At 44.7% G+C, this 10,544-nt stretch overlaps 1 long non-coding RNA gene across 1 annotated transcript; it reads right to left on the minus strand.

Moving 5' to 3' along the window:
• Window positions 1-5,731: 5,731 nt before the first annotated feature.
• LOC116982513 lies at window positions 5,732-8,592 on the minus strand. Its single transcript, XR_004414480.1, has 2 exons — window positions 8,472-8,592; window positions 5,732-5,878 (listed from the first exon to the last, which is right to left on the minus strand). It is a non-coding gene; the product is annotated as an uncharacterized LOC116982513 (long non-coding RNA).
• Window positions 8,593-10,544: the final 1,952 nt, after the last annotated feature.

Genomic DNA, 10,544 nt, shown 5'->3' on the forward strand with positions numbered 1-10,544 from the left:
AGCCCCAACGACAACGGAGACCCGACAAAGAAAAGGTCGGGTCTCCCGTGCAGGGGAAAGATTTTAAAGTTACCCCCTCCCCCCCAACACACATACCCCAACAAAAAAATAACAAAAACTACATAAAAACTAGACAAAAAATAATAAAACACAGACGGACTGCAGAGGCCGCTGCTGACGAGAGTCGCGCCGCCCACCTATTCCTTCGCTCCATAGATGCTGCCTCACCCGCTGAGTTTCTCCAGCATTTTTGTCTGCATTCGATTTTTCCTGCATCTGCAGTTATTTTTTAAACATCTGATAAAGTGAAATCAAGTAAGTAAATGTGCCAATCAGAAGCAGATTATGGTTCTTTGTATATCTATCTTTGGCCTTCTCCACTGTAATGAAGCTTAATTCAAGCTTGAAAAATAGCAGCTCATCTTGCATCCAAAAACCATTATCAAATTCTCTAACTTTAAATAAATCACTTTTTTCTGTTTGTATCAAAACCAGCCATTTCTATTCAGATTTTCTCCTTATGCAAGTGCAGCCTGGCCGACCTACAATCCTGCACCCCTGCTATTAACTACACTTAAGGCAGACAAAGAGGCATAATCTGGCAGGGATTTATATGGTGAACAAAATGAGTGACAGAGATGTTACCTTTGTTCTACCCATCCCTTCCTTACTTTTCCATGCAACTGAAACTTAACCTTCCATATACAGAGCTGCCCTGGCAGACCCATTGTTTCTGCTTGCTCTTGTCCCACTGAATTAATTTTCGCATACCTCGACTCCATCCTATCCTCCCCTGGTCTAATCCTTCCCTACCTATATCCAAAACGCTTCATACACCCTTCATCTCTTCAATCACTTCTGTTTTCCAGCACCCACTCCCTCATCTTTATGTCACCTCTAGATGTCAGCTGATCTACATCGATGAGACCAAGCGTAGGCTTGGCAATCGTTTCGCCAAACACCTTCGCTCGGTCCGCATTAACCAACCTGATCTCCCGGTGGCTCAGCACTTCAGCTCCCCCTCCCATTCCGAATCCGACCTCTCTGTCTTGGGCCTCCTCCATGGCCAGAGTGAGCACCATCGGAAATTGGAGGAACAGCACCTCATATTCCGCATGGGCAGTCTGCACCCTAGTGGCATAAACATTTACCAATTTCCGGTATCCGTTGCTGTCTCCTCCCCTGCTCAGTTCTCCCTCAGCCCTCGGGCTCCTCCTCTTCCTTTTTCCTTTCTTCCCCCCTCTCCCCCCCCCCCCCCCCACATCAGTCTGAAGAAGGGTTTCGGCCTGAAACGTTGCCTATTTCTTTCGCTCCTTAGATGCTGCTGCACCCGCTGAGTTTCTCCAGCACCTTTGTCTACCCTCATCTTTACTATTCCTTCCTCCAGATTGTTTTCTTTCCTCCTCTGATGCAGAATCTCGGACCAGAAATGTTGATTCTTTTTTTTTCTTTTACAGATTCTGCCTGAATCGTTGTGTATTTTCAGCATTTTATGTTATTATACCATTTGTAATTGTCTGTCCAGTTCTCTTTTCCATCTCACATCCTCTTCTACTTTCAAGAATCCAATCAACTTTATTCCCTTATCCTGCTCTTTGCCTTTCTCTTTTTTTTAATTGTAAACAGAGACATCGTTCTGAATGTGAGAATCAGTGAATGAAAGTCACGGCGATGACTAGTAATTTATTTGCAAGTAAGCTGGCGATACCACGTGGTGAAGTTGGAAGGAAATAATAGTTGCTGTAAATGCTCAGCATGCGAGAAACATTTGAGGCTGATGATCAAACATTTGAGGCTAATGAAAGTTATAAATTAAATATTTCCAGCATTTTCTGTTTTCACTTCAGATTTCCAACACCAACAGTACTTTGCTTTTAGAATAATGAAATTATGTTGTCCAACATGTATACCCTTGCATTATCTGTGTAAAGGACCTGTCCCACTAACGCGACTTTTCAGCGACTGTCTTCGACCTTCAAGCTCGAGAGCATTTGCCTGAAAAACTTCGAGCTGGATCGACCGTCATCGATGAAACCGCGACACACACACACACGCGCACACACACACACACACACACACACACACACACACACACAGTCCTTTAGAGAGTGCTGGGGGGAGGGGGGGGGGGGGAGAAGGAGTGGAGACACTTTTAAGAAGCCAGACAACTTTTAATAAAGTTTAGCGGGCATTTAACATTACCGGTCGGTTTTCCTTGGTTCTGAAAACCCCAGTGAGCCAATTAAAATGCCAGGTCAGCAAAGGAGATTGCCTACGGCTACCTCGACTGCCTAGCGACCCCACTCCACTGCACTACGAGTTCAAAAGAACCATGCTGACCAATTTTTACTCGCGGAAAATTTTTCAACATGCTGAAAATTTTCCTCGGCCAAACTGAGGCCGCGAGTACGCGGGAACTTCCCTCGAGCATGAAGGAGAGCTACAGTGACCTCCTAGGACCACGTGTCGACCATGCTGCAAGTTTGAGTCGAGCGCAAACTCTTCTAAACTCGCAAATTAGGTCGCCGCAGTGGGACAGGCCCTTAAGAAGTCACAAATTACTGGTGCCTTACCAACTATTAGGTCAGTCAAATTTCACATAATAGTGCTTTTGGTGATGATGCAGGGGGACTAATATTGAGTTATGCAGCAGTGGAACAGGCCATTTGAATCATGATGTCTGTGTTGAACATTTTGCCAAATTAAACTAATCCTAATTATAAATGACATGATGGTGACTTCACATACAGGGACCACTGGCCTTGTGTATTAAATGTTTTGTTTTGTCACTTGAGTTCACTTCGGGTCGGGTCCAATTACACAAAATTGCATTGGATGGTAGGAAGAGAATGTCATTTTGGTTTTGGGCCATGCTATCAAGATATTCGTTCATATCTTCTAAATTAAACGCAAGACATTTGATAGTTCTATGTGTAAACTGCTTGTGCTTACTGTTCATGTTAACCCACAAGGTTTTGAAGTAAATCATGTTATTTTTAGCTATTGTTTCTCTTCTAAATTGAACTTGTGTTTCTGGAACTTTTTAGCACTTTGGCTGAAATGTATGCCAAGACCTGATCCGTGCAAGTTCAGCCAATAAGTTGCAAGGTCTATTAATAATAGAAAACATTTCTAATCACACAGCCTTTCCATATCCAGTGCCACCAATGAGAATTTTGGGGTGTTCATTAAAGTGGAAAAATCCCTGATGAATTTAACTTCCCTTGCAATTGTGATTGGAGTAGAGAATCCCTGGAATGGTTGCATTATCTTTTTAGATGGCCAAATGAGATTGGGTAACTCCGCACAAATCAGGGATCGAATTTGGCAACTTAATTTCCTACAGTAAAGCTCCACGTTGCATTATGTTAGTGAGAATTGCTGTGTACACAGTCTTGGAAAATTAATAATGTGTAGGAAAGAACTGCAGATGCTGGTTTAATTCGAAGGTAGACACAAAATGCTGGAGTAACTCAGCGGGCCAGGCAGCATCTCTGAAGAGAAGGAATGGGTGACGTTTCGGGTCTAGACCCTTCTTCAGACATGCTGCCTGTCCTGAGTTACTCCAGCATTTTGTGTCTACCTTGGAAAATTAATACTTTTGCTTCCATGGCTTATACATCAGTGATATTGAGCTTGTTCCTCATGGGAATGTTGTACCCCACAGAATGCCAGGCAACGATTCAGCTGTTGATTCAAATGATCTTATCAAATCAAAAGGCCAATTTATAATAATTTTTTTGTTTGGAACTTTTGTTGAAGTACTGTTTCAAATTTAATATGTAATGGTCTGCCACAGTATGGTTTTGAGACATGTAAACATCATTGCAGTAATACTCAAAGCCCCAGGCCCAAGGAGGAGATTTAAAAAAAAGGCTTTTTGTTTCTGCTGCCTTGTCTAAATTACATATTTGTTGGAAATAACAAACTTGAATGATTCAGGCATAACTTTGTACTTTTGCTTTTGCTGTCCATAATCTATTAGTCTGCTGAATAAACCAATGGTCAAAAAACAAAAGTTTGACATTGGAGACATATCGACCGCTAATTTCAAAGCTGTTCTAGGATGATTAAAGAGTCCGATATGTTCATAAATAATTAAATGGAGGCTATGTACGATATAAATGCAAATATGCAGCATTGGTTGAGTAATTTCACTATTATAGTGTATAATGTCCTCCAGTCTTGAACATATTTAAGTCTGTTACTCAATCCACCCCAAGGTTTTGAATATTTATTTATTATAAGTATACTTTATACGTTACGGAATTCAGATCTTTCATTAAGAAGTCCCCTTTCAATTAGTTGATCCTTCAGCACCAGGTTTGTTTATAAATTCTTAGCCTGTAAAAAGCTAAATAGCTAAAATGTACAATGCTGGGGCCTTGCTAAAGGTAGGATCAGTTTTGGAATTTTCTTCCTGTTTGTAACCATTTAACAGATGGAACAAAGCACTGAATCCTGCTGTCAGATCCTCGCCTTGATCCAAATATAATAAACACACTTCAAGGACACTGAAGACAGCACGTTTTATTTTTATTCCGCCATTCCTTTTCTACGAGGGCGTCCAACGTCAAAGTTGTTAATGCACCGCTTTTTAACCAACGGCTGCTGAGTTTCAGATGCTGTTGCAACTTTCTGAATTCCAGATGCTGTTTCCAGTGCTTCCAGCATGCTTCTCACTGTCAAAAAAAACTTCGGACTACCCACCCGGATCGGAGTTGGTGTCTTCGTGAGGCCGAGGTGCTGAGGGTCCTAATTCTTCTTGCCGGTTATTCCGTTACGAAGCGCCGGGCTCTGGGTCACCACGCTCCGCTCCGAGGCTCCGTGCATCACTCCAGGTCTCCGCGCTCCACTCCGGGTCTCTGCTGGCACAAGTACCAATCCATTGTGCTTTGCACGCCTGGGTACGAATATCATCTTCGTCGCCAATGTCAGATCCTCGCCTTGATCTGAATATAATAAACACACTTCAAGGTCACTGAACACAGAACTTTTAATCTTTATTCCACCATTCCTTTTCTACGAGAGCATCCAACGACAAAGTTGTTAATGCACCACTTTTTAACCAACGGCTGCGGAGTTTCATGTGCTGTTGCCACTTTCTGAATTCCAGGTCTGGATGCTGATTCCTGTGCTTCCGACACCTACCAGGATGGCTAACTGTTCAAATAAAATTTTAGAATGCTACTTTTCACTGAATAATTTTAGTCAATGGAACAAGTGTCAAGGGAAATGGGCAATACCCTGAATTATCCAACAAAATTCTTGCGAAGCTCTCAAAATATATGATCCTTTCCTGAAATCTGCTTGCATTCTTGATAAGTTTAGCCAAAATGTTATATTTAGTGCCAATGAAGAGGAAATGAATAATGGATGAAAAATTGCTTGTTTGGAAAGACTTCCTGACTAAGTTGAAGATATTGTGTTACTGATGTTTTGGCATTATGCATAACCAGATTTGATGACCACCATGCTATTTCATTCTGATACAGGATTGTTATCTATTTTGATAGCATGAAGAACTGAGATATTGGTGGATCAGTGTAACCAAAATGATCTACAGAAAAATTGTGCTGAGGAAATGTGGAAAAAATAGTTCTTGGTTAACAAAAGATAAACACTCTCAAAGCCTTAATCCTCCAATTTAAACATAAACCTTCTTAAGATGAATTTAAATTAGAATTTCAACAGAAATGTTATCAAGGGCAAGGTAATGTAAAAAAAAAAACATTGGTATTACTGTGGTTTGACAGAGGCCATTTTATAGTAAATACATTCTTTGAACTTTGATAATGAACAGGATTTTCATTTTCTTTTGCAAATGGATTTCAAGTAGCTGCATCATGTTGAAATTAAATTTCATAAAAATGCCTATCTTAATTGTAAAGAAGTCAAGTCTGACACACTTGTAACTTTACTGAGTATTCAATAAAGGCACATGTAAGGCACGTCCCAGTACTGACTGCATCTAGTCTTCAGGCGTACTGGAACCAGGGGAGGAGCAAGGGGAAGATATCACAATTATACTGAGATAACTAAGGCGTGGTTAGTGGTATTGAGGTAGCTACATTATAGGTTGCATGCATAAACCATCTACATCCTTTCCCTTAGAAATCTAAAAATGAAATTAGAACAGTGGCAGTGTGATTATACAACACATGCAAATTTAGGTGAATTCACCGTAGCGGACAGGAGGCTTGACAACCCGACCCGAGCGTGTGCGTATAGCACCATCACCCTCTCCACCAGATAGAAGAGGAGGCGGAGCGGTAGCAGCCGGGAAGGAGAAAGCAGGCGGAGACCCAACCGGGAATGCGGGAGGAGACCCAACCGGCACGGGGATCCAGGAGGAGGAGAAAGAGAACGAGCAGGGGAGGAAATCATCTGCCCGAAACCAGGAGGCACAGAAGGAGGAGAACGCGGCAAGCGAATGGACCGGGGCATGCAGGGAGCAGCAGGGTAAATAGTAACAGCAGGCTGGAAGCACAACGGAGGGGCGTAAGGAGCCGCGGGAGGAGGCTGCGGCTCGTTCACGGCCAACAGGTGCTGGCGGCTCCGACGGTAGACAGCTCCATCAAAGTCCACCAGGTAAGATTTCGGGGAGTCGTCCACACCAACAACGGTCGCGAGTCGAGAGTATCCGGTGGCTGTCTGCATGCGGACCACCTGGCCAGGCAGTAGTGGTGAGAGCGGGCGGCAGGACTTGTCGTGAGAGCGGCGCTGTACCTCGTGTTTGTGATCGATCCGTTGCTGGACGGCGGCAGGCTCAAGGACCTTGGGTATCAGGGATTGTTGTGCGATCGGCATCGGTGGGCGAAGCACGCGGGACATCAGGCGCTGGGCAGAGGATCGCATGGTAGAGTCTCGAGAGATGTTGCGGAGGTTGAGCAGACCCAGGTAAAAATCACAATTGGACAGGCGAGACTGCTCGAGTAAATTCTTGGCACTGCGGACAGCTCGCTCGGCCAGTCCGTTGCTCTGCGGGTACTCAGGGCTGCTGGTGTGATGGAAGTTCCACTTGACAGCGAAAGCCTTGAATTCTGCGCTGGTGAACTGCCGGCCGTTGTCAGTCTGTAAGCGGACCGGGGACCGGAAGGTAGCAAAGTGTCTGCGCAGCTTGCTGATAACCATCTCAGAAGTGATAGCAGGGAGAAGGTCCACCTCGAACCAGTTGGAGTATGAATCAACCAAAACCAGGTAGTGCTTGCCTCGCCATTCGAATATGTCAGCAGCCAGCGAGGTCCAGGGCATAGCAGGCGCTGGCTGCTGTAGAAGGGGCTGGCGCTGCTGATGTGGGGCCAGGGTGTTGCAGTCAAGACAGGAGGCTACTCGGGCTTTAATGTATTTGGCCATGCCGGGCCAATGGTACTGTTCTTGGGACGGGAGCCGAGAAATGGTTCATCTTGCAGAAATTACAAGCTTTACCAAATGCTGGACACTGCGACTGCATAGAGTGGATGTAATTACAGTTGGGGCACTTCTTAGCAATCGGGACCCGAGCGGCATATGTCAGCGCCGGTGCAGGTTGAACGTTGTCCTGCTTGGGACGGGGCATGGTAACACTAGTCAGATTGATAGACCGACTGTCAGACCCCCTCTGCTCGTGTAGCGGGGCAACAACCTCAGCCAGTCTGCATGCGTGCATAGCTTCAGTCAGGGTGAGATCTGGTCTTCGCAGCAGCTCGGATCGTAACTTCTGATCCAGCATACCTGTGACTAAAATGTCTCTAGTGAGCTGGTCACACATGTTCTCGAAAAACGGCACCGCTGAGCAAGGTAGCGCAGGTCAGCAATAAAACATTCAACAGGCTCGTCAGGCCGCTGTTTTCTTGTAAAGAATCTGGCCCGCTCCAATATACGGTTGGAGGGCAAGTCACAAATTTCCGCAAACTTTCGTAAGAGACATACCGGGTCGTTGGCAGACTCCGCCGGCTCGATGACCTGGTCGTTGTCATCCAGGACCGCTGGATTGTAAGTGAAAGTCTGAGCTCGCTTCATAACATCAGGACCGGCAAGGTTCAGCAGAAGTGAGGCTTTGATCGCATCAGGGTAGTTTCGGTGCACGATGTTGATGAAGTGGTTGTAGTCCAGCGCAAAAGTAGCCCATCGCTCCGCAATGTCAGCATCAAAGACAAGGGGCGAGGGCTTGCGGCACGAGAATGCCATAGCGTGGAGGAGATTTAAACACTAGTAAAACTAGGAGCAAATAAAACCCGATAAACAGGAGGCGCGCGTTTAACTTGCCGACACCATGTAAAGAAGTCAAGTCTGACACACTTGTAACTTTACTGAGTATTTAATAAAGGCACATGTAAGGCACGTCCCAGTACTGACTGCATCTAGTCTTCAGGCATACTGGAACCAGGGGAGGAGCAAGGGGAAGATATCACAATTATACTGAGATAACTAAGGCGTGGTTAGTGGTATTGAGGTAGCTACATTATAGGTTGCATGCATAAACCATCTACATTAATGTTGATAACAATCATTTGACCACGTCTACTTTCAGTTTGATTGCTTAAACAAAATCTCTAGCAAACCGATGTTCCTCTGCCATAACTTCCTCCTTTTAAAAATAATAACAGACAAAAATAAAACAAGAAATCATCAGTCCAAGTGCACAGTTTTGCCTCCATTTCTTATAGAACTAGGATTTGGTAACCTTAAGTTGGATAGCTATTACAATTGCAGTGTAATATAAAGCAAATGGTCTTGTAGCACATTTCTGATTTGAACCATTAAATGCCGATAACATAAGGTTATGAGAATAAATTTGGAAATAATATTTTACTTTAAGAAAGTATTTTTATATGGAACTTAGTACTTTGCAGTTATAAAGAAAGAAATCATTTTGCTGTGGTGGACATTCCAAAGATATTACCTGTCTAATATAATAGTGTCTAAGCGTCACGACCCACGTGTGTTATTCAAAACCATTGATTCTGTTTTAAATGCCCCACAGCCTGTCTACCTGGAAGCATCGTCCAAATTGTGCAATGACTTCCTGCACTTCTTTATCAATAAGGTTGTTTCTATAAGGGCTCTCATCTCAGCTCCTGCCTCTGACCCCTCTGTCCGGCCCCATGCCTGGTGGCATTCGATAAGTTTGTGCCTCTGACATTGTCGGGTCTAGAGGATGTGGTTAGGCATATTAAGCCGTCGGGTTCCCCTTGTGATGCTGTCCCTCTTCTTTTTAAAGAGGTTTTCCCGAGTATAGGGCAGTCGGTTCTCGCCATCATAAACAGTAGCTTGTGTTCTGGGGTTGTCCCCGTAAATTTTAAACATGCAGTAGTGCAACCACTACTTAAGAAGCCTGGCCTGGATCAAACTGTTCTGGCCAATTTTAGGCCGATCTCCAAGTTGCCATTTATCTCTAAAATCATGGACAAAGTAGTTTATGCTCAGCTGAAACTCTTCCTGGATGAGCACAATATTCGGGAGGTTTTCCAGTCTGGATTCAAAGCTATGCATAGCACAGAGTCGGCTCTGCTTAGGGTTTTTAACGACATCCTCCTGGCAAACGACTCCGGTAATTATGTGGTTCTTGTCTTGCTGGACCTATCTGCCGCCTTCGATACAGTGGACCATGGAATTTTAATTTCCCGATTACAGCACCAAGTGGGCATTTGTGGCAGTGCCCTGGGATGGTTCAGGTCCTATCTGTCAGACAGATCCATGCGTGTAAGCCTTGCTGGCTTTGAATCCTCTACTCCCTTGGCATATGGGGTTCCACAGGGCTCACTTTTACGCAGATGATAGCCAGTTATATATGCCACTCAGGAAAGAAGACGACTATTCTCTAAAATCACTTCTGTCTTGTCTTGAGGACATTAAGTCCTGGATGGCCTTAAACTTTCTGGGACTTAATGAAAGAAAGACAGAGGTGATTTTGTTTGGCCCCAATGGCTGCCGTGAACCTCCCTTTGTTGACTTGGGTCCACTGGCATTGTCCGCAAAGCCAACAGTTTTAAACCTGGGTTTTAGGATGGATGGTGATTTTAAACTAGATAAACAAATAGGCACGGTGGTTAAGTCCAGCTTCTTTCACCTAAGGAAGCTGGCAAAGGTGAAGCCCATCCTCGAGCGGCAGCATTTTGAAACAGTAACCCATGCCTTTATTACATCTAGGCTGGATTACTGTAACGCACTCTACTCTGGAGTCGCACGAGCTTCATTGGCTCGTCTCCAGCTGGTTCAAAATGCTGCCGCTCGCCTTTTGACCGGAACTCGAAAGAGGGAGCACATTACGCCAATTTTGGCCTCCCTTCACTGGCTCCCAGTGCACTTTCGAGTTCATTTTAAAATTCTTTTATTTGTTTTCAAATCGTTGAATGGGCTCGCCCCGCCTTACCACTCTGAGCTGCTCCACCTATATGCTCCTGCCTGGTGCCTCAGGTCAGCTGATCAGCTGCTCCTTGAGGTACCGAGGTCTAAGCGGAAGCTCAGAGGGGATAGATCCTTTTCTGTAGCTGCTCCGGCACTCTGGAACACCTTGCCGTTGCACATCAGACAGGCCCCCTCACTGTCCATCTTCAAATCCT

Source organism: Amblyraja radiata, chromosome 17 (assembly GCF_010909765.2).
Source record: "Amblyraja radiata isolate CabotCenter1 chromosome 17, sAmbRad1.1.pri, whole genome shotgun sequence".
NCBI lineage: Eukaryota > Metazoa > Chordata > Chondrichthyes > Rajiformes > Rajidae > Amblyraja > Amblyraja radiata.